This window comes from Condylura cristata, unplaced genomic scaffold (assembly GCF_000260355.1).
Source record: "Condylura cristata isolate star-nosed mole 26May11 unplaced genomic scaffold, ConCri1.0 scaffold00006, whole genome shotgun sequence".
In the NCBI taxonomy this organism is placed as follows: Eukaryota; Metazoa; Chordata; class Mammalia; order Eulipotyphla; family Talpidae; genus Condylura; species Condylura cristata.
Genome location: NW_004567107.1, coordinates 65,068,525 through 65,093,046, shown reverse-complemented (window position 1 = coordinate 65,093,046; position 24,522 = coordinate 65,068,525). Strand labels below are relative to the sequence as shown.

Sequence of the window (24,522 nt, the reverse complement as noted above, 5' to 3'; positions counted from 1 at the left end):
AATTTTTCCTTTGCATTCACAACTTCACTTATTTGTGGCAAGAAGAGTAGCTTTTGGCTTATCCCTGCTGTGGGCAGGCTTTCCCCACTCAGCTTAATCACTTCTAGCGTGTGATTTAGAGTGAGGAATGTGGGAGGCCATGGTAGAGTTATTAATTTGTCTAACTCTGATGTTGTTATGGCTCAGGAATAGGAGGCCCCAAGAAGAGGGATTGGTGGGGGGAGAGGGACACTGGGTCAGTGGTACACACAACTATATTAAATTTGCCCTCTTAATATGGGCACAGTTGATGGCACCCAAAACAATTATCATAGTAACATCAAAGATCACCCATCACAGATCACTGTATCAGACATAATAAAGAGAGAAAAGTTGAAATATTGTGAGAATCACTAAAATGTGACAGAGACGCAAAGTGAGAACACGCTGCTGGAAAGATGGTGTTAATATACTTGCTTGACACAGGGTTGTCACACACTTTCAATCTGTAAAAGGCACAAGTCTTTCCAAAGATCTCTGATGGGTGATCGTTGATGTTACTATGATAATTGTTTTAGGTGCCATGAACTGTGCCTATATTAAGATGGCAAGTTTAATATAGTTGTGCGTGCCACTCTAGTGAGGTAAAGCTCTATATATTTATCTTAATTTTAGGAACTTCTCCTTTTTGCTTCAGTTCATGCTTAGTTAGCTTGGTTCATAGGGATTTTTCTAAGGCTTTTGTCTACTATTTATACCTGGCCTTTCTGTCTGCTTTAAAATTGTTTGATAAGGCTAACATCAAACTAATCCTGGTGGCCTTTCTGAATGTTACTAACTTCACAGGTCTTTGGGGAAAGCAAAGATATAAAGCAGATTTGATGAATTAGGCTTAAAGTCAGTCCAGCTACCATGATATATCCTACAAATATTTACTGAGCTTGTACTGTCTGTCAGGTACTGTATTAGGCACCAAGAATATACAGCAGACTATGAGCCTAGCACAAGCTGAGGCTAGAAGGATGGGCAGGAGATAGCAAAACCTTTGGATCAAAGCTCACTTTCAAAAGGGCCCTCACATCCCTCAAAGTCGTAAGTACAGAATCTTAAACTCTACTACATTTAAAAACTCAGGACTGTCTAAGATTTAAAATCACAAACGTTAATGGCAGCAGATACTCGGCCTCTGAAATATTCTCCCTTAAAATCACACAGCAGTTGATCTGAAGGCTCAATTTTAATATGAAAGATCGGATGAAAAAGTTGATGAAAAATTTTTAAAGATTTATTTCTATTTATTTATGCATACAAGAACTGGGGTGAAGGCCAGATGTACAAGGAGGGGTGAGAGAATGCATCAGAGACAGAGTGAGGAGAAGAACAGGCAGATCTGAAATACACTGCTGAGGGGAGCAGTGGAAGAGACTGGAGAGGTCTGCTGCGCCATGTGGGTCAGCTCCCTGGCTGGGATCGATCTCTAGTTGCAGTGGCTGGCGATTGCTTGACAGTGCTGAGATTTTAACTCCTATACCACTAGGGAGCCCCAGTTGAGAAAGAATCAAAATCCATTTCGCACATAAGTTAAAGTTTGTACCATCTTTCCATTTTGTGTTTGGGAAGCTTGAATTTGTGTCTAAATGTCTGTAGCAGTTTGTCAATAAAGTTTAGTCTTTTTAAATTAAAAAAAAAGGCCCTCAAATTTAATCTTTTATCATTCTATTCAAATGAAGTTATAAATGTGATACTGTGATTTACACTAATAAATATTTGGTCTTTATCTCTTTTTCTGGCACAGAATTCCTAAAACTCTAGGAATTTGCTAAATGATGGCAGCCACATCGGTGTTTTTGTTATGGTAATGAGGTGATCACAACTCAGGGTGGGTTTTGGGGGAAGTGCCAGTGGTGGATGAAGGTTGAATCAATCGCCAGTGGTCAATGATTTGATCCATCACCCCTATATGCTCCATAAAAAACTAAAAAGGCAAGGGGCTGGGAGGGCATGTTGATCTGGGAGGGGGAGAGGAGAGCCTATGAGAAGCACAGAGGCCCTGTGCCCTCTTCCTACACCTCTCATCCACCTGGCTTTTCCTGAATTACGTCCTCTCACAATAACCAGGTAATGTAGTGAGCCACTCTAAAAACTGAATGGGGGTGGGAAACTGATTTATAATTTGTCAGTGTTATAACTCGTCAGGTTACTTCTTTGCACCCTCGAAGTAGTGAAGGGCAGAGCCGTTAACCTGGGGAGTTGAACCCTACCCTTGACAACACCCTAAAAGGGGGAGACAGCTCCCTAAAAAGGGGAGGTACTGAATTCCCCAGCCCACCTAATGAGAGGAGAAGCTGAGCGGCCAGCTGAAGCTGTATGATAGGGAAGGCAGGTGGGCTTGAACAAGAGACTAAGAAGAGCTCTGATTCCTGCGCCCTGATTTGCACCCTGGTACTGCTAGGAAGGAGACATGGAAGGAGAGTCACGTGTGTAGACATAATGGAAAGGGACATGTAAGAGAGACACGTGGGGAAGCTGGCGGATGGCGGCGGGGCTCTTGATGTGGTTATCTCCTTTTGTCCCAGATTTCTCGGGACCAGCTTCAGAGCCCCTTTGCTCTATTTCTCTGCCAGAAGGTGCCTTAGATTTGTGGCAAGCTTTCAGGCTTAGAGGCCCTGCTTTGAGCCTATCCTGTTTAGCTGGACATTTACCCACAAGGGTATGGGTAAGTTGGGGTGTTTTATTGGGACACTAATATCCTTTCTTCTCTCTCTGTACACAGTAATTCTACTGAAGTTCTTTCACACTCAGAGCCTGCTTTGCCTTAGGTGCGCAAGGATGGCTGCGCACCCTTTAGACTGTGCCAGTTCTGGAGTCCTGGGGTGCCCCTCAGTCATGCGCTAGCAACCCAGCTGGTGTTTAGAGAGTTGCTTGCTGGCATGGAGGAAACCTCCCTCAAACACATTGAAAATTTGCATTCCTGAACACTGTAAGAGTAATCATTTAAAAAAAAAAGAAGCTTTAGGGCCCCTCCTTTGTGGCGTAGTGGGTTAGGACACAGCACTGCAAGCTAGTCCCAGCCACTTTAGTACCAATTCAATCCCTGGCCCTGGAGGTGATCCACATGGTGCGGCAGACCTCTCCTGACCCGCCCGCTGCTCCCCTCAGCAGTGTTCTTCATTGATCTGCCTGTTCTGCTCCCCACTCTTCCTCTGGTGAAACCTCTCACCACCCCCTGCACCTCTGGCCTGTACCCCAGTTCTGTATGCATAAATAAATCTTTTATTAAAAAAAAAGCTTTATTGATTTATAACTCTCATATCACAAAACTCACCTTTTTAAAGGGTATATACTTCAATGTTGATTTTGTTCCTATTTCCATTACCATAAACTAATTTTGGAATCACTTCATGGCCCCTGAGACAAAGCTTACACACAGTGACCCTGCATCCCACACATTATTAACTAACTTACTACTTGCAATAATTTTTGGTGAATTCCTCAGGATTCTACAGATAAGATCATGTCATCTGCAAGGAGAAACACAGTGATGCCCCACTGATCACTAACAATGTTTTGGTCCAGGATTGATTATCCAGAACATAGCATATGGAACGGAGGTCCCACAAGTTACACCACATACCCCATGAGTAGCAAACTGTACCATCCACACTACGCACCAGTAGTTGCATTTCTTTTCAAATCTGGACACCTCTCATTTTGTTTCTTGACTAACTTCTCTGGTTGGACCTTCCGGTTGTCAAACTTAACAGTGGGGATAGTTCTGAGAAATATCTTGTTGGGTGATTTCCTCATTGCACAAGAATGTCATGGAGTAACCACACAACCTAAGTGTTCCAGCCTAGGCTATCTGCTATATATACACCTTTGGAACCACCATCATACATGAAACCCACTGTTGACTGACATGTTGTTAGGTGATGCAGGCCTGTACAATGTGGAACAGAAGTGATGAGAACAAGCATCCTTATCTTAGAGGAAAAGCTTCTAATTGCTTTTACCCATTAAGTGTAATATTAGCTATAGGATTTTTGTAGATGCCCTTGAGGAAATTTTCTACTATTCCTAGTTTGTAGTTTGTTGAGTTTTTCTGTCATGAATTTGTTAAATATTTTTTTCTGAGATAATTCATGTGGTTCTCATTCTAAATAGTAATTTTTATTATAAATTTTTAAAAAAGATTTATTTATTCACACAGAACTGGGGTACAGGCCAGAGATATGGAGGGTGAGAGGATTCACCAGAGACAGAGTGGGGAGCAGAATAGCAGATGGTCAAAGTACACTGCTGCGGGGAGCAGCGGGCAGGTCAGGAGGGGTCTGCCGTGCCATGTGGATCTCCTCCAGGGCAGGCGGGGATTGAACTCATGCAGAAGTGGCTTAAGCTTCTTAGTGCTGTGCTTTAACCCACTGCGCCACCAGGGAGGGCCTATTATAAATTTTTAATGTAAATATTTAAGATGTACCAAAATTATTGTAAAGCTGCTTTGAATTTCAACCATTTTTATTATATGAAGACTTAAAAAAATGGATGGGCCAAGCTCTCTATAGACCCCTGAGAGACTCTGGATGCAAAGACTACTTCTGCCTCTTAAGTGTGTACAGTTATGTAAATAAACATGTTAAACTGTTAGAATGGAGCCCAAGACTAGGTCAGAGGAAGCACAGTAGAAATTACATGCGCGAGTTTGAAGGGGGTGATCAGAAAAAATTTCAGAAATATGAGTAAATTCTTAAAGAAGCAAGAGAAATATGCATGCATGTCAGGGGAAGGATTTAAGAAGAGAGTTCTTCACATTCAGTAATGAGAAAAGAGGAAATCTTGCTTTTTTCAACAACATAGTGAATGTGAGTTCCCTGGAACATTATGCTAAGTGAAATAAGCCAGAGAAAGACAAATACTGTCAATGTGGACTCTTATATGTGGAATCTAAAGAAGTCGAACTCATTGAAATAACGGAATGGTGACTGACAGGGACTGGGGCTGAGGAAAAACGGGGAAATGTCAGTCAAAGGATTCAAGTTCTACTTGTAAGATGAGCAAGTTCTGAGGATGCAGTGTACACAGCCCGGTGATTACAGCTAATGATACTGCATATACACCAGAAAGATGCTAAGAGGGTGGATCTTAAATATTATCACCATAAAAAAGGAACTTGATAACGTAAAGTGACAGAGTGATACACTACTATGAAGTGATTACCTATTGCAGTCATTTTCCAGTAAAGAGTATAAAATCAATGTATCAGATATACCTTACAAAGAACGTTATTTGCTATTTATATTTCAATAAAGCTTGAGAAAGAAAAAAGAGCTTCTCAGAGAGATTTGTGCTCAACAGTCTAGATTCAGGAACACATAAGAGTCAGTGTACTTACTAAGAGAAGCACTGAAATCATAAAAGGAAACTAAAGATTTTACTATTTAGAAATTGTAAAATTCATGTCAAAATTGTAAAAAAATTTGTCACATAAACATTTGACATAAACATAACAAAATGTTAAGTCTAATATGTTAAGACTTTATGTAATAACTAAAAACTATTTTTTAAAAGAAATAGTGACCAGAATGCATTATATGAGATATATGCTTTCAGCAATTTTTAAGTTGCAGCACAATTGTTAATTATTAGCATAAAGCTGTATAGTAGATCTCCAGAACTTACACAACTTGCAGAACTCAAACTTTATACCCAAGGAACAGAAACTCCCCATTTACCCCAGCTCCAATTCCTGGCAACCACCGTTTTACTTCCTGATTTTATGATTTTGGTTATTTCAGATAGCTCATCTTTTAAGTGGAATCATGCAGTATTTGTCCTTCTAAGACTGGCTAAAATCATTTTAAGATCTTTATAGAACAGTCAGGATATGAACAAACCTTTCATAGAAGAAAGAAGAGAATAAAGCTGATGAATATACAAAAAGCTTTAACTTTTTTAAAAAAGATGCTTTTTTTAAAACCAATTATTAGATAAAATAATAATGGATAATTCTGGTGAAGGTAAGTAAAATAAGCATTTTCACATTTTGACAATACATTCTGATATAACCTAAATAATAATTTTGTTAAAATTATCCTCTGTCTATCTAAAGTCTTAAAAAGGTTTAACTCGGCCCTCCCTGGTGGCACAGCGGGTTAAAGCACTGCACTGAGAAGCTGAAGCCACTTCCGCATGAGTTCGATTCCCGCCTGCCCCGGAGGAGACCACATGGCGTGGCAGACCTCTCCTGACCCGCCTGCTGCTCCCCTCAGCAGTGTACTTCGTCGATCTGCCTGTTCTGCTCCCCACTCTGTCTCTGGTGAATCCTCTCACCCTCCGCATCTCTGGCCTGTACCCCAGTTCTATATGGATAAATAAATAAATCTTAAAAAAAAAAAAAAAGGTTTAACTCCTTTAACTCTCCTTCTAGAATTGTAAGGAAATTACCAGAGATGTGGACAAAGATTTGCATAAAGTTGTTTATCTCAGCATTTTTAGGAAAGTGAAAACTATTTAAAAAACCCCAAAAGTCCAGTATTTGGGCTAAGTAAATTATGGCACGCCTAAACACTGGGTTTCTTACACAGCTAAGGGAAAAGACAAAACTTGAAGGCAAGGTACAGCTCTGAGGCGAACAGCAGGCGAAGGGAAGGGAGAGGTCAGACCAGGGGAAGGAAGAGCACCAGGGGGTATGGTGAGAGTACACGCTGTCTTGGTGGTGGGAATTTTATGGGGATTACACCTGAGAGGAGAACTCAAATATCCTACAAATGAACAACAATGTAAGGGAATAAAAAGTAAATTAATTTAAAAAATTTTGCTTTCTAAGAACTTGTCGAACATATTTTCATTTCATACTCGTCTTTATTTTCTGGACTCTCCTTCATGAGCAGATGATTTCATCTATCATTAGAGAAATTGTTTTTTCAGAAAATATTTTTAAACAAAAATCGAAAACTTTTTAATTTTCAGAGAAGACTATGACGATGCACTTTATTTCATCTTTATAAAAAACAATGAAGGTTAAACATTTTCTAGGTTAGAAGTCTGAGTAGCTAACAGCATTTCCTTAGAAATATATTCCACAATCTAATTATGAATGAATGTGAGTTTTATAATCTTAATCTCCAAGAGAAGAAAACCTAATGTGGATATAATATGCCCCAAGTAACATTCTTAGATGTCTTTAACTCTTGGGTCTTATACACTGGGGCTTTTGCCTTAAAAAAAAAAAAAAAAAATTCATCAAATCTGAAAACCAGTGATTTAAGTTTTGGCCTAAAATCAAGTCTTAGGGAAGGCCTAGTGGCGCAACAGGTTAAAGTGCAGCACTATGAAGCTAGCCCAGTCACTGCAGCACAAGTTCGACCCCCCTCCAACCCAAGGAGGTGACCCACATGGTGAGGCAGACTTCTCCTGAATGGCCTACTGCTCCCCTCAACAATGTACTTAATCAATCTGCCTGTTCTTCTTCCCATTGTCTTTGGTGAATCCTCACACCTCCTCTGCACCTCTGGTCTGTACACCAGTTCTGTATGCATAAAAAAAAAAAAAAACCTTAAAAAAAAAAGATCTACTCAAAGTGTGGTTCTATAGACCAGTAAAATCAGCCTCAAGCGAGAATTTACTAGAAAGGCTAATATTTGGGTCAATGCCCGAAGCATTAGTGAATCAGGATTTCAGGGGTTATCCAGGTGATTTTTTTTTTAAAGATTTATTTATTTATGCACACATAACTGGGGTACAGGCCAGAGATGCAAGTGCAGTGAGAGGATTCACCAGAGACAGAATGGGGAGCAGAACAGGTAGATCAACAAAGTACATTACTGAGGGAAGCAGTGGGCAGGTAGGAAGAGGTCTGCTGTGCCATCTATCCAGGTGATTTTTTATGCATCCTCAGTTTAAAGAGCACATGAAAGAGGAAATGGGCAAAAGAAGAAAGGGATACTTACAGGAAAGGAGGTACAGAGCCTTCCGATGTTTAATGTATGAAATAAAACATCATCACTATTAAACATTCTTAAAACAAAGCTTTCTTCCCTTCACTCCCAAAACAAAGATTTTTTTAAACTTAATTTTAATTGAAGTAATATTGGAATATCCTTATCATGTATTACCACAGTCACCACCACCTCACCCACATTCCACTACCCTGGTCCATTGCGCTTCCTTCCATCTTCCAAAAAAAGAAAAATTCTTTAAGGGTAGAAAAAAATTACTAGTACAGGTCTTAGGTTAAAGGTAAAGGGATCCAAAATTTATTACTGTTTCCACCCACTCATTAAATTAAAGCCAAGGGTTCCACAAGGATTCCAGTTCCATTAGGGAACTGGATGTACGCAGAATATCTGGTTATATTTTACTTGAATCAAGAATGGTTACTGGTAGATGATGGTAAAAGATGGTAGAAGATGATGGGACCCCAAACCCAATCATTTTTTTCTAGTTCTTTCTACACTGGAGTCATGATCCAGGAGAAACATCTATTTGTCAAAGCCTCTCAAACTCTGCTTTACAAAGTTCCCTCAAAAGACTATGAAAGGTAGGTGAAGGCGCTGGAGACAAAACAAGGGAGCAAGAAAGAAACAGGTTAGAATGCTTCCCCAAATCCCTGCCTTCAGCCAAAAAAGTGCAGTTTTTATCTTTTTGTTTCCATTTTCTGGTAACAGACTTGTACAAAGAGCTTTCCTCTAAGAAAAAAAATTGAAATTCAGTATTTTCTACTACAGCCTCTCACAATCCAACAAAAAGCCACCGCTGGCTGGTCTCCTCATGAGATCTTTTAACTAGCCATCACCACACTTGGTTGTGGGAAAGAGCTTGCATATGCACAGTGGGGCAGCCAGTGCTGCCAGGGTGCCCTCCAGTAGGCCATCAACCACTATGACCAGGGATGAATAAGCTGTTTATCACATGCAAGTTGCTGTGTTGGAAGTCAGGCAGAGGTACCTTACACAATCAGCCTGTCACTGAAACAGACACTGCACAATCTAAGAAGTGAACTAGGGAGTAGGTATAAAATACAGTAATATTTTACAGAGGTAGGACAGCTTTTGTACAAACAAGGAAGGGACATCCTTGACAGCAGCCCCCTAGCGAGACTCATTCACATTCACTCCAGCAGGGCTCCAAGCCTGGACTTTGCTAGAACTCCTCTTTTGCCAGAACTCCTCTTTTGCTGCCGCAAAAATCCCACCTTGCCAACTCAGTTGTCTCACAATTGTGAGACAATCTTGTCTTAAGCTGCTAAATTTGGGGGTCGCTTGTTATAAGTGAGACAAATGTTTAAATCATTATTTTTGGGGAGGTATTTAAAAGAAAATGATTAGTCTTACAGAAACACTCTAGTTATCCAGAGCCCTCAGAGCATAGGTTGATCTGGCCAACAAAGTGCGGTTATATCTTCATTCAAACAGGTAACAGCATACTTCAAATAACAAGACGAAAACATTTTGGAAGAGAAACAACTCCAGGATAAATGGGCTCAGATGCAGATCCCCATCTTTCCCTTCAAGTTTTTGCCTTTTCCCTTAGAGTTGTCTGAACCCTATCTATACCAATTTCAGAAATACTCTGTTCTCCTTTTTCCCTTTACCTGATCACGGATAAAAATAACTTTCCATTTTTAACTAAGAATATTAAATATAAGGCTATATATCTTAAAAAAAAAAAAAGAATTATGCAAGAAAGAAAAGTACAAAAATAGAAAAACAAACAAGTCAAATATAGATTTTAGGATACAGAAGTAAACAAGTTAAGTATAGACTTTGGATCCTAAGATAACTAAATTCTAGTTAGAAGTTGACTGGCCCTGTTTTTTTCTCCACACAGTTATCAATCTATTGTCCTTGACCATGGGACTTTACACAAGAATTCAAAAATACAGTAGACATTTCAGAGCTCAATTTCTTTTTCCTGGAGAAGAAAAAAGCCTATCTTATTAAACCAAAGCAGAGGCTTTGGTTTAAGCCTCTCCTTTTAAGTATGAGAATTAATTTCTAAAAAGCCTTGAGGTAGTCTGGTAAACTTTAAAAATTTACAATTTTACTTACATACTTTTGTTATGTGTACAATGTATAGTCTATAATGATGTTTTCTTGATAACTCATTGTTAATATTAATTAACATACTAGGCTGAAATACAGTTTTGTTCTTAGTGTCTATTAAAGGCTTGTCATAAGACTCTGTGCTAAGAGTAATTATGGTTCATTTTGCCATTTCTGTTCAACATATCATATATATACTATTACAGCATATAAAAATTAACATGAAATGGATCAAAGACCCAACCATGAGATTAAACATTAAAAAAAAAAATCTTAAAATAAAAAAAAATAGGAAAGCTTTATGACATTGCATTTGGTGATTCTTTTTGGGTATAACACCAAAAACATAGGCGATAAAAGAAAAAGAAATAGGTAAATAATAGCAAAAATCCTAGCCAGAGTAATTAGGCAAGATAAAAAAAATAAAACGCATCTGCATCTCTGTTTGTAGGTGATATGATCTTATATGTAGAAAGCCCTAAAGGGGCTCCTGGGTGGACCATGTATTAAGTTTCAGCATGTACCACTGCAGCCACAATTTTATCCCTCACCAGGCAGTTAACACACTCATGGCACAAAGGACCTCTCCTGTCTCACCCGCTGTTCCTCTCACCAGTGTATTTCAGTCAATCCGCAGGTTCTGCTCCCCACTCTGTCTCTGGTGAATCCTCTAGAGTGCAAGTCCGCCAGCAAGCACGGACACACACACACATACTCCTCTTGCCTATACTACAGTTCTTCTAGGCAAAAAACAAACCAAAAAACCCCACCAAAAAAGCCTAATGATTCTCCCCAAGCCTATTAGAATTTGTAACTCCCCTAGCAAAGTTACAGGACACAAACTCAACATAAAAAAAGAACAAAAAACAGTTGTGTTTCTAATTACTAACAATGAAAAATCTGAAAAGGAAATTAAGAAAATAGTTCTATTTACAATAACATGCAAAAGAATAAACTACTACGAATAAACTTAACCAAGGAGGTGGAAAGACCTGTACACTAAAAATTATAAAATGTTGCTGGAAGAAATTAAAGATGACACAAATAAATGGAAAGATATCTTGTGTTCATGGACTGTAAGACTTAATGTTTTTAAGAAATCAACATCAGCCACATGCGACACCATGGATGGACATTATGCTAAGTGGAATAAATTAGTCATGGAAAGAAAGACTGCCAAGGAATATATGATAGCTGAGTATATGAGGTATCTAAATTCATGACGCAAAGAGTGGAATGGTGGTTGCAGGCAGGTAGGGAAAGAGGGAATTAGGGAGTTACTGTTCAACAGGATTCTAAATGAATAAATTCCAAAGATGTGCTGTATAGTCGACAATATGCTTAAAATTTGTTAAGAGGGAAAATACCACATTAAGTGTTCTTTCCATAATAGTAAAAAGATGTCACTACTACGAAAAGTGATCTACAGATATCATCCCAAGGGATCCTGAATGACCAAACCAAATTTGAAAAAGAATCAAGTTGGAAGATTCACATTTTCTGATTTTTAACCTTTACAAACCTACAATAATTAGGAGTATGGGACTGGCAGAAAGACAAGACATATAGACAAATGAAATAAAATACAGAGCCCAAAAGTAAATGCTGGTGTATTTGGTCAAATGATATTCCAAAAGGGGAAAAGAGGAAAAGTCATTTCAGTCATTTCAAAAAGTGGTGTTGGGAAAATCAGACAGCCACATGCAAAAGTCTGAAGTTGGGCTCTTGTTGAACATATCACATAAGAATTAACTCGAAATGGATCAAAGACCAAACCATAAGATAAAACAACAACAACAAAAAAAACTGAAAAGGGAGAAAGCTTCATGACACTGAATTTAGTGTAATTTTTTTAATATAACACCAAAACTTCGGCAACAAAAGAAAAAAATAGGTAAATTAGCAAAAACATTTGTGTATCAAAGGACACTATCTAGCAGAATGAAAAAGGATGGGTGAATATATTTTTAAATCATATATCTGGCAAGGAGCTTCTGTCCAGAATATAGGAAGAACTCTGATAACTGAACAATAGAAAGATATATACCCTAATTAAAAAATGGGCAAAAGACATCAATAGCGTTCTCTAAAAAAGATACAAAAAATGGCCAATAAGCACATTATTCAATACCACTAATCATTAGAGCAGCACAAGTCAAACCACAATGATATAATACTTCAAGCTCATTAGGATTACTATTACTAAAAGAATAAAAGCAACAGAAAGTAACAATTATTGATCAGGATGGACAACTAGTCGGTATGTAAAATGATGTGGGTATGTAAAATGGACAGCATTACCTTGCTAGAGGGTATGTAAAATGATGTACCGCCATTGTGGAAAATGGCAAGGTAGTTCCTCAACAAATTAAACAGAATTACTCTACAGTTCTGCAATTCCATTTGTGGATATATACATACACACATACACACATGTATATTCTAAATGAACAAATTCCAGAGATCTGCTGCACAACAGTGATGTGTGCGTGTGTGTGTATACCCAAAAGCACTGAAAACAAGACTGAGATCAGTATTCACAGCAGCCAAAATGAAAGCAACCCAGTGTCCATTAACGGAAGAATGGATAAACACAGTGTGGTCTATACTTACAATGAATATTATTCATTCTTGAAAAGGAAGTAAATTCAAATATGAGACCACATGATAAACCTTGAATACTATGTCTGATGAAATAAACCAACTACAAAGAGAAAAATATTATATGACTAGGCTTACATGAAGTACCTACGCCAGTCAAACTCAGAGAAAAAGAAAGTAGAGTGGTGGGTAGGGGGTGGAGGAAAAGGAAATAGGAATTATTGTTCAGTGGTTATGGTATTTCAGTTTGAGAAGATGAACAAGTTTTGGAGAGGGATGCTGGGGACAGCTGAACAGTAATATGAATGTTCTTAATGCCAGTGAAATGTACACTCACAAATGGTCAAAATAATAAATGTTATGTATATTTTCCCACAATCAAAACAAAAAAGTGCAAGAGAGGTTCGGCTATGAATTATACTCTTTCATTAGAAACTAGCCCCACCCCGAGTTGTCTCTTCTCAGAGCAATGTTGATATCTGGCCACTCAAAATAACATGCTCATTTTGTATGACGGACTCATTTTTCAGGAACTACAGTATTAAATGTTTAGGTCTGAATGGTTGTTTTCTGGGTAAACTCAACACTGAAAAATCAGATTATCAAAACAGAGCCCGCCCTTTCCCTCACATGAAGTGAGCCATCACAGTCAAGTGACTTTTAATAGGGTGCTCAGTCATGGTGCATGAGTAACAGAAGAAAGGGGTGAGTTATTGTCCTAAATATGCAGAGAGAAAAATAGAACACAAAAGTCTCTCCATGAACTAGGGGCCAGATTTAGCAAGTAAAAATACAGGATACTCAGTTGTTTATCTGAAATTCAAATTTAACTTGGCATGCTGTATTTTATATGGCAACACTCTGAAGTATTAGAAGTGAAGAGAATATAAGCCAAAATCAAATAATTTTTTATATTCTGGGGTTACTGAGGTCTTTACAGGGAGCCCAGATAGAAAAGCCTATGAAATATATTTGTTACAAAAAAAAAAAAAAGCTGGTTGCCAGACACTATGCCCTCACTGAACCCAGTTTAGGAGGCCCTCACTGCTTTGGGGTTCTGTGATCTAAAATTTACTTTATAGAAATAGGTTAGCGGGTAGAAGAAAGGCAAAGTGGAAAAGGATAAAGCAAAGTAGAAATGGGTGAGGACACACTCAGGCTCCCGTTAGGCAGATCTGGCTTCAAAAAGGGACCTACACATTTGACCAAAAAAATCAGAGGAAATGAGATTTTGACCTAACCGAAGGAAGAGGTAACAGTGGTGGGGTGCAAGCCGAGGCCACACAGCAGGGTGCACAGCTAACAGAATACTTGGTATGTCCTTCCTTTCCCTAAATCACACCACCCTTCAATTTCCAAAGAGCCTCCCAAGAAATACCAGTTACTTTTTTTACTTACCTAATATTCTGAGCCCTAGTTACAATAATGTCTCTACCACTCAGCAATGGCTTCTTAGCTTATAAACCTGTATAGCTTTCCAGCGAGTGTTTCATTACTCAACAATATCATCTGCTTCCCCATGGATCAAAAATGAGAACTCCAAACCCTGTCTTACCTTCAGGAAACTGAATTTGTTCAGGTCATCGCCCTAGGAATCAACAAAAACAGGTTTCAGGCTCTTGGTTCATTGAGAAGTCCATCCATAAAATGCCCCTGTTCTTGTTTATTATTGGCACGGTTGACATAATGGTAATCCCTGTTTGACTCTGGACTACTGGGATATAAATGGCCTATAAGGCCTACAGTAGTGTTTAGGAATCTTGGTTATCTCTATCACACTGGGCCTGTCTGGGATGTCTACCCTTCCAAGTGGGGTGGGGGAGAGTGGGGGGTTGGGAGGCAGGGAATCCAGAAGCTGAAGGGTAAAATAGAAAAGCTAACTAGAGTCCTCCATTCCTCCAACCCCAAGCACCAGCTGACCAGCTACACTGAATCAGCTTTAAAGGTTGTGGCTGGCCTCCAAGCCTTTTCCCCCAGAGTAGACTAGGGCAGAGAAGCTGGTTATCCAGGCAAAACTCTTTTTAAGATTATCTGGGCAGCCTCTAAGGCACTAACCAGTAGGAATGTCTGCAGCCGGCCCTGGCATCACCCTCCCCCCCAGGCAAAACATAAACAGCTGATACACTGAACAGTCTCTGTACATGAAATCAGCGTAGTGAAAGATTCAACATATTGTTTTATGCTCCCATTGCGGAGATGCTCTTCCTTTTTCCTCCCTCATGTAACGAACGCACATATCCCACCAAAACACACTGCCTTTCAGTCTCTGCTTCGGGCTCACTCATTCATTCACTCATCCATTCATCAGATATTTACTGGGTGCTATCATGTACCAGGTACCTGGTTCGGCGCGGACATACAAATGCAGTATGGTCCGTGCCTCCACCGCAGTCTTCCAGTGTCCACAGGGCCAGCATGGCGGCCCAAAGCCAGACCCGGACAGCGGGATCACTGCGCCCTTCTGGGCAGGTAAGCGCGGTGGAAGGGGACTGGCGAATTGCCAAGCCAAAGGTTTCCCGAGAGACAAGGGTGCTGGGACACACTTGGCCAGGTCCGGGCCTGGGGGCAGAACGGGCGCACTCTCCTCGGGGGTGTCGCAGGACGTGGGGGTACAAGGTGATTACTGGGCGCGACTCAGCTAAGGGGTGTCTACCGCCAGTTTGTGGAGACGGTTAGGGTGGATCTGGGGTGACGCCCAAAGGGATGGTTGGTCCCGGGTGTCTGAGCGTTCACGGAGGGTACAACTGATGGGTCAAGAGGAGGTCTGAGGATGAGACCTACCTCAGGGGGTCGGAGCTAGCCCGCAGGGTGGAGCTGAGGAGACCTGGGGGAAGGGCTCCGGGGGAGGGCCGAGGCGCAGCCGGCAGGGTGGTGGGCAGAGGGTCTTCCTCTAGGCGATCTCAGCTCTTCCCGACCCCGGCCTCAGAAAAGGGTTCCTACCTCGTTTCTTGCTTCAGCGTGGTCCTTTGAAGCCGGCAGCTGCTGCTGCTGCGGCAGCGGCGGCGTCCGGTGCCCGCCAAGGGTCGCGCTGCATCCAAGACGGGCCCGCACCCCCCTCCCCTGCAGGCGGGTTGGTAACGCCCGGTCGCCCCTGCAGCTGCGGTGCCGATGGTCCAATCTGGCTCGCTCTCCAGCCGCCCCTCCGGACGGCGCGTTGGTTCGGCCCGCTGGACGCGCGGCGCTCGCCCACGTCCCCGCGCCTGCCGCGATGGGCGCCGCGAGTCACGCGCAGAGCTTTCGCGCTAGGAGAGCGGCGAGGCTGCAGGCGTGGCCACGCCCCCCGTGGCCCCGCCCCGTCCGTTGGGGGCGGGGCGGGACCAAGCGCCGCAGGGGTGCGCTGGAAGCCGGTGACCGCCTCTGGCGCAAGCCTGTTGGCCGGGAAGGCAGGTGCCCTTGGGCGCCCATGTTCGCGTTAAGCAGCGACTGTCAGCCCTGACATCCCAGTAGACCCGCTCAGTGAAAATAGGAAAACAAAATAACAGAACTAGGCCCTGACCTCAGTGGAGACCAGTTGAATCGGAATCGTTGGAGGGCAGAGGTGGTGCCCAAGTGTGGGGGTCGGTGGTGCCTAAGTTTTTATGTTTTTATAAACGTCCCGTGCATAGCCAAATTTAAGAGGCCCTGGTCCCACCCGACAGTGATTCTCTCCATTGGCCTGAACTTCAGTCAGGCATCTCTGCTGGACTAGGCTCCACCTTGGGCTCCCCTCTTTGTCCTTGTAAAATCCTGTTTGGGCAAGAATCCCGCTTAGTCCCTCAAGTGAAAATTGCCGCCCTTGTCGGTTGACCGTTCTTGCTATTTATTACCCTGGACTGCCTTTAACCAGAATTCTCTTGAGTCAGTCTAGCAGGAATATATCCCTCCCCCTGGTGTTTCCTTCCAGTAATTGGTATGGCCTGAATGTTTGTGACCCTCCAAAGTTCAGATAATAAAATCCTATATTAATGGTGACAGCTTAGATGGGGCCTTTGAAATGTGATCAGGGCGTACAAGTGGAGCCCCCATGAACAGGCTCAGAGCTCTTTCAGAAGATGGCACAGTGTTCCCTAGCCCTACCTGCCAGGCGAGAACACAGAAGTCTTCCACTTCCAGCCTGGGGGCTACATTTCTTTTAGTAAGCTACACTGTCAGTGGTGTTTTGTTACAGCAGTCTGAACACACTATAACTATAATTTTCCATCCATGGACTGGATGCCTACCCTGCTCCGTGACTAGAAATCCCCACTTGTCTGTGTTGGGATGAGTTGAATTTAATCTCTCTCTCCCCCATTGCAAAATCACACTACAAAGGTCCAATGTCTGTCTTGGTGGCTGCTTTTTAAAATCTGCCTTACCATCTGCAGCAAGTGTCATTTTTTTTTTTTCTTTTAACCAGAGTTCATGCATTTCATGCTCCTCCTGGCAGACAGGGCCCATGGTAGGGGGAAGGATCTGGCTGAGTCTTTGGGCAAATAATTATGGAAGCCCACCAGGTTCTGCTCCTTGAAAGTGTTATTGACTGATTCTGTGCTCTAGGTACTCACAGCCTTCTTGTGTCATAGTCAAATGAGGAGATAGATGTCATACTATGTAGTACAACACAAGTTAACCTCTCTCTTTGGTAAAATACAACATGAAACTAGTCTAAAGGCCCACACCTCTAATAGAATCACACTGTTTCTGAGGTCCATTAGACAGCACCCAATATTTCATTATTAAAAGGACATCCATGGGCCTCTTCCTGGTGGCACAACGGGTTACTGCACTGCATTATGAAATTCTACAAAGCCACTGCAGCACTAGTTCAACTGCCGGCCAGGGAGCTGACCCACATGGCCTGACAGGCCTCTTCTGACCCACCCACAGCTACCCTCAGCAGTGTACTTTGTCAATCAGCCTGTTCTGCTCCTCACTCCGTCTTTGGTGAATCCTCTCACCTCTGGTCTGTATCCCAGTTCTGTATCCACAAATAAATAAATCTTAAAAAAAATAGATATCCATTTCAAAGTCTTTCACAGGTTTTTTCTGACACTGGAAATCAAAGGCTATATGAAACTACAGAGGCATGAAATAGAATAGTAACTTAGGGAAGCAGCAAGTAGTTCATAATGGGTGAAGCGTAGGGGTGCTGATGGATTGTGAAGGGTCCTATATGTATGTTCAGATGTTTAACTTTTACCTGGGGTTTGTGGGTACTATTATTAAAGCAGGTAGTGACTTGAACAAAGTTGTGCTTTAGAATCTCACTTTTGTGGTTACCAAATTAGAGGAAGATAAAGACTAGTTAGAAGGACATTGCAATTATGACAAGAGGTGAGAGAGTTTGAATTTGGGCGGTGACTGAGGGGGGCAAATAAGAGGAAACATGTTAGAGAGATTTAGGATGTAAAATTTGTAGAATGTAATGATTAATTAAATGTATGGTTGGAGGGTGGCATAAGACAATGAATAGGCTCAGATGACTTCCAGGGCCTCCAAATGCTGAGGCTTCTCCACAACTCTTTGAATATAGAAAATTTGAGGCAAGGGTTGCAGGGAAATGTTGAGGCTAGGAAAATGCTCCCTTGTCTGTTTCCGGCAGTTGGTCATTAGGGTTGAAAAAGTATAAGATGAGCCAGACGGTCCTGTGAGTTCTCCCTGTTCTTGAGAGGTTGTAGATGAAGAACAAATGTAAACCTGGCCTATGTAAATTGCAATTGTGTCTGTGTTTTTCTACAGCAACTAGCTATTCAGTCTTCACTGAACCCAACTTCCAAAAGCCCATCAAAATGCTCTCTCCTGGACTGCAACAGTAACCTGTCCGTCTCTCTCATTCTCTCTCTATGGTTTAGGTACCTTGGTTCGCTTATCTTCATATTGAAAACAAATCAAGGTCACTCTAAAATCAAGACCTCAGAAAGTAAAAAATATAAATAAACAGTAAATAAAATCACAGCCCCACTAATTGAAATTCTGTGAGTTTGATCACTTTCCCTTCCAACTTTGGGGGTGGCTTTTTATTTCTATGATTTTTTATCTCTTATTCTCATCACTTAGTTTTTCAGTGTTCTAGTTTCAAGAGAGAGAAGTGATATTGAGTTATGAATCTACTCTTGGCTACTTATGGTTAGGGGTAGTAGGCAAACATGGAATACCCAGACTTACCGCTCATCAAGAACTGTGGAGGTAGAGTCAGTAATCTTATGAAGTTAGTGCCCAATATCAGAGAAGAAGCCATTAAATCAATGCGATTACTTGATAAACCTGTGCCTGCATCTTCTGTGGTCAATACAGGAGTCCTTTGTTTCTAGCTTTACAATATATCCTTTATTCACCTACTTATTTCTCCAGATTGAGGATGCTGCCATCTCTTGCTTTCCATCTTAAGTCAGCCACCACCATGACAGGACAACTTTGATTGCCCCTACATAGTGACATGTGAAATGTCGTTTCTGATGCCACCTTTGATACTCAATTGTCCATATGAACAACCTTTTAAAACTGGCTTTAAAGGCCCTGCTTATTACCCCTGCTCCGACCATCTCTTGCACCATGTTTCATCCACATTCGACTTTTTTTCCCTCTTTTTTAAAGCTTTATTTATTTATGCATACAAGAACTGGGGCACAGGCCAGAGGTGTGGGGGAGAGAATTTAACAGAGACAGAGTGGGAAGAATAGGCAGATCTACTGATATACACTGCTGAGGGGAGCAGCAGGTGAGAAAGGAGAGGCCTGCCATGCCATGTGAGTCAGTTCCCTAGCAAAGAATCAAACTTGTGCTGCAGTGGCTGTGGACAGCATTACAGTAATGCACTTTAACCCCCTGTACCATCAGGGAGTGCCCTCAACTCTTTTTTCTTATACACAAAGCTTGCTCCTCTTTTAGGGACTTTACATTATCTATTGGCTCCACCTGGAAGTCTTTCCATCAGATTTTTTCAGATTTTTAAAAGAGTTATTAAAAAAAGATTTATTTTATTTATTTATGAATATAAGAATTGGGATATAGGCCAGAAGTTTGTGTGTGTGTGTGTGGGGGGGGTTGCTGAGAGTGGTCACCACCAGAGACAGATTAGAGAGTAGAACAGGCAGATCTACTGAGATACACTGCTGAGGGGAGCACTGGTTCGAGACAGGAGAGGTCTGCTGCACCATTGGGTCAGCTCCCTGGCTGGGGATTGGAACTCATGCTGCAGTTGATAGCTTGATAATGCTGAGACTTTAACACCTGGGCCACCAGGGAGGCTCCTCTATCAGATTTTTTTTTGCAGGGCTAGATCCTTGTAGTCATTTAGGTCTCATTTCACATGTTACTTCCTCTTCAGAAAACCTTTTTCTGACTACTAAATATGAAATAGTCCCTCCCCACCCTACACAGATACTTAGAGTGAATGTAGCTTTTGCAGTATTTTCATGGAACTTACCTGGATGATCTTGTTTACTTTTCTTTATCACTATCTCACCTGCTAGAAAGTAAACTCTGTGATAGTAGAAACCTTTTGATTTTTTTTTTTTTTTTTGATGTAGAAGACCTGGGGTATAGGCCAGAGGTAAGGGGCAGGATGGTGGGGAGTGAGAGGATTCACCAGAGCCAGTGTGGGGAACAGAACAGGCAGATGTACTGAAATACACGGCTAAGGGGAGTGGTGGGCACGTAACTAGAGAGGTCTGGTGGGCCATCTGTGTTAGCTCCCTGGCTGGGGATCAAACTGAGGCTGTAGAGGTGATAGTGCTGAGAATTAACTCCTAAGCCACCAGGGAGGCCCTGAAACCTTTTTGATTTTTGTCTGTCACTATCTCCAGCCTCTAGAACAGTGCCCAGATCATGGCAGATATTCAACAGATATTTAATGTTTATGAATGAATTTGGAGAAAGAGGGAAGAACGGAGTGGGGAAGGGAGGAGAGAGAAAGTGAGAGAAAGACTATATCACTGGAACTTTGATGGAATGGTATGAATGGTGTTTGTGGGATAGGGATGAATAGACCATGTCACTTTCTCTTCCATTCTTTAAGCCACTCTGAGAGGCTGGACTTCATTAATTTTCTGGTCATTTTAGATGGCAACTGGTACTTGTCATTTTTAAGTTCCACTTTGATTATTAAGATGTTTAGCCAAATGAAGTAATTTTTAAACTTCAACTTCAAACTTTAAAACTTCACCATATTGCAGATGAATAGCTATGTTCAGTGGGAAAAGGGGTGGGGCTTAGATATGTGTCCCTTTTCTTACCTTTTCTCCCTTCTCCAATTCGCTAACCTCTTTCTGCAGGGCTTGACAGAGAGAAGAGAAACGAGATGAGGAAGATTCTTATTTGAATAATACTGTCAAAAACTACCAGGTACCTAAAACTGACTGAAGGATCCCTTCTGTAGTTTTCTCAAAGATTCCCTCTCTGTTGGTGGAGACATCTCTCCTACACCTTAGATATTTTAATGTGGATGAATTTAGCTCCTCTAGCTGGTCATTTGTAATTCCTTTAGAAATCACCAGGCATAAAAAACAAAACAAAAACAAAAACACCAGTTTTACTGAAGTATAATTTACATGAAATACACAGATTTTTAACTATACAGCCTAAGTTTTGATGAATGTTTCCACCCACATAATCACCTCCAAAATCAAGATAGCAAATTTACTCTACATCCTTTTAGGGATAATCAACCCCACTCTTAGGCAACCTTCTATCTAATTAGAAATTTTTTGGCATTTGACATCTTATCTCCTGCTTCCTCCTACTATAATCTCTTCAGCCTTTTCAGTGGTCTCTCTGGCAAGGTAAAGAAATCCTAGCTATGTCTCTTGCATGGCCAAATCTAGTCTCTGGGCACACCCATTCGTCCCTTGTTCTGAGAGAAATGGGAACAATCGCCAATTTCACCACAGCCACCTCTTCTTGCTCTGCCATAAAAAGTTTATCTTTTCTGACTTTCCAGGAATTAGTCCTCTGTGTCCCCCAAACACATTTATCATGGCACTCAATCCCCAAATAATTTCCTACTCTTTAACTAACTGGGGGCGAGATTCTAAGTCCATTAGCAATTCTCATCCCTTTCTAATGTCTGAATATTTGGCCCCTTTATCAAGGTGGGTGAGGTGATTAAGAGTTGCACACTGGTATTTCACAGCCCCGTTTGTGTAAAGTCATCTCATGCTTTGGAATGTGGAACCTATTGTTTTGAATCCTCAGCAGAGATTGAGACTCAAACCTCCCCAGGATGCACACAAACTACAGGAGAGGGTGCCAATGTTCAGGAGCTTTGGGTGACATTAATGGTCCAAGATGCTTTTTATAATCCTTTAGAAAAGAGATGATGAATGACCATGTTTCATGAAAGATGCCCCAAATCAGAAGACAGAACCAGATGCTGACAGTTATTTTGAAAGGACAGGGTAAGATGCAATTCAGGGCAGATAAAAGGCGGGACTCACTTGTTTACCCATTCATTGAAAAACATTAATAATCTAAGTGTTAGCACTCTGTTGGGTGATAAGAATACAAAAAAGAAACAAAGTTTTTGTCTTCAAGATCTCAACAATCTGTAACAGAGAGACAGAAGTAAACCACAGAGAATGTAGGCATATGAGTGAAAATACACCCAAATCTTGGGGGATGATAAGAGCCATGTCAGTGTGGATTCATATAGGGAGGAGGCACTGAACTCAAGAATAGAGGGTTGAGTGACAGTGAAAACTCCCAGAGGAAGGGGCCAAAGCTGAGAGTGAAGAGCAGAGAGACATTAGCTAGACACAGAAAGGATTTGTATTCTAAGAGGATAAGATGGGAAGAATCAAGGCATTGAGGCTTCTGAAGATAATGGGACCTTGAGGAATTATAAATAGTAATTGTAAATAGAATCAGAATTAGTAATCATAAGTAGTAAATAGAACTGCAAATAGAAGCGAGGGTGTCTGCAGTAGAAAGTGGTGTTGAAGATGGAGCAGTAGACACCACCCGGATAGGGAAGCTATGACGTGTCATCAAAGGATTTTAGGCTGACATTGTTGGATTTGTGCTGTTGAAAGACCATTCTCTGTGGTGTGGATAATGGATTAGAAAGAAGCTGATTCACAGGCGGAGACCAAAGAGAAGGATGTTATTGTAATCTAAGCAAGAAACAATGAAAAACAAAATGGGACTGGGGACAGGGAGGGAGGGAAAGATTTGAAGACATTTCTAAGACAAAGTTCATGCAATTTGGTAACTGAATAAATTGGATTAAGGAACCAGGTAGGTCTCTGGTTCGAGTGGTGGTACTGTTTAGAGAAACCAGAGAAATCAGCAGAGGAGCAGACTTTAATATTCTTTCATTTGTTCACTTATGCAACAGACACTACTAAAGGCCCATTAACTGCAATGAATGGACAAGTAAATCCATGACTACTGTACCCTTTGACAAGTGTTGCTGACAAGAGTCATGCATAAGGGACCAAGGCACAAAGAGGACAAGGGCAGGCATCCTACGGAGGAAATAAGGCAAGCTGTTGTGGAAAGTGGAAAATGGTGGCGACAAGGTGTAACTGAGGTAAATTTCACATAGCATAAAATTAAAAATAATTCACTGCCATTTGGTCTAATCACAATGTTGTTAAATCTTCACCCTGATCTGGTTCCAACTATTCTGAATTTTGAAGGATGACTAAGCGCTTGCTAGATAAAGAAGGGAGTAAGGGAAAGCATTTTAGGATGTAACAATAGCATGTTTGATGACATGAAGACTAGAAGTAGCATGAATCGAGTAAATGCACTGGGAATCTGCATAGGGAGTAAGTGCCCACAGGAGTAGGAGAAGACTAGAAAGGGCCTAATAATAAAATGCCCAGATTTTAGCTTGGTCCACAAGTCATGGGAAGTCCTTAGAGGATGCTAACCTGGAGCCTGACACCATTGAGTTTGACTTTGAGGAAGATTACTCTAGAAATAATAACGGTGATGTGTTATATAAGGAAAGACCAAGCAGGTGAGTTGGAAGATTTTATGTAGTAATCAAGGTAAGAGAGGATTTATGTCTGAACAAAGACAGTGGTAGCAATAATGGAGAGAATAGAAAAAAAGGGCATAATAAAGATGTAGAATTTATGTTTCTTAATGACTCACTGGACGTCAGTCTGGAGGAACAGTATAGGATGATTCCCATCCTTCTGCCTGGGAGACTAGTATGATGGTGATGGTATCCTGGGTGACATTTTGTTGGAAAATGCTTAATGTAGGTTGGTGGGTTCAGCGTGAACCCCCAAAACTCAACTTAAGTGAAGGGTCTCAGGGTCAGCTTAATATCTGGATCTGTAGCTAAGAAAAGAGATCTGGCAACAAGAGGGTTTACAGAATCTTTTTTTCTGTTAGTAAATGAACTTATGCGTTTGGATAAAGTTTAGGAAAATGTACAAAGGAAGATGAAGAGGGAACCTAGGGCTGAACTCTGGAAACTAATTTTTAAAGTGTGCAAAGAGGATGGAGGATAGAACTATATGGGTAAAGATGTGGTCATACTTAGCCTAAGATAGAGTTTGGCGGCAGGAGGTATAATGGTCTAATTTGAAAAGGGAGGGTGGGAGGGCCCATGGGATAATTTTGCTTGAATTAAGTTACTGTCACTGGGGCCCCAACAAACAACACAAATATCTCCACTCCAAAATAAGTCATTTATTAATTGCATAAACTTCAGAGACAATTTCCCCATGTACATACCACTTCATCTCAATGTTATAGCATTAAGACAAATGTTCACCAGTTATGGCTTATGTGCCCTCAAGAAAAGATCTCTACAAAGCCCCTTAGTCTTCTCCTCCCAGTTCAGAGGCCCGAAAAGGTGTCAGTTCTTGCGTAAAAGGGGTCAAGAGAGGACAAGACGGCAAAATCTTGAGTTATTCTATCAAGTCAGAGAACACCTTTACTTTGGAGGTTCAGAAACTCTCCTTCAGGTTCTTGTGGCCATCTTTTC

General features: G+C 41.2%; 1 protein-coding gene across 3 annotated transcripts in view; it reads right to left on the bottom strand.

Moving 5' to 3' along the window:
* Nucleotides 1-15,812, bottom strand: part of RUSC2 (RUN and SH3 domain containing 2) — a 68,359-nt gene extending 52,547 nt beyond the window's left edge. Inside the window, exons 1-2 of one of the 3 annotated variants that reach the window (XM_012721395.1) lie at nt 15,561-15,812; nt 14,176-14,208 (exon numbers count right to left, since the gene is read on the bottom strand). The gene's annotated coding sequence lies outside the window, so the exon portion shown is untranslated. Of the gene's footprint in view, nt 1-14,175; nt 14,209-14,960; nt 15,038-15,560 lie in introns of those variants that run through there. The other 2 variants (XM_012721398.1, XM_012721396.1) reach the window with 2 other exon arrangements.
* Between the last annotated feature and the right edge of the window lie 8,710 nt (nt 15,813-24,522).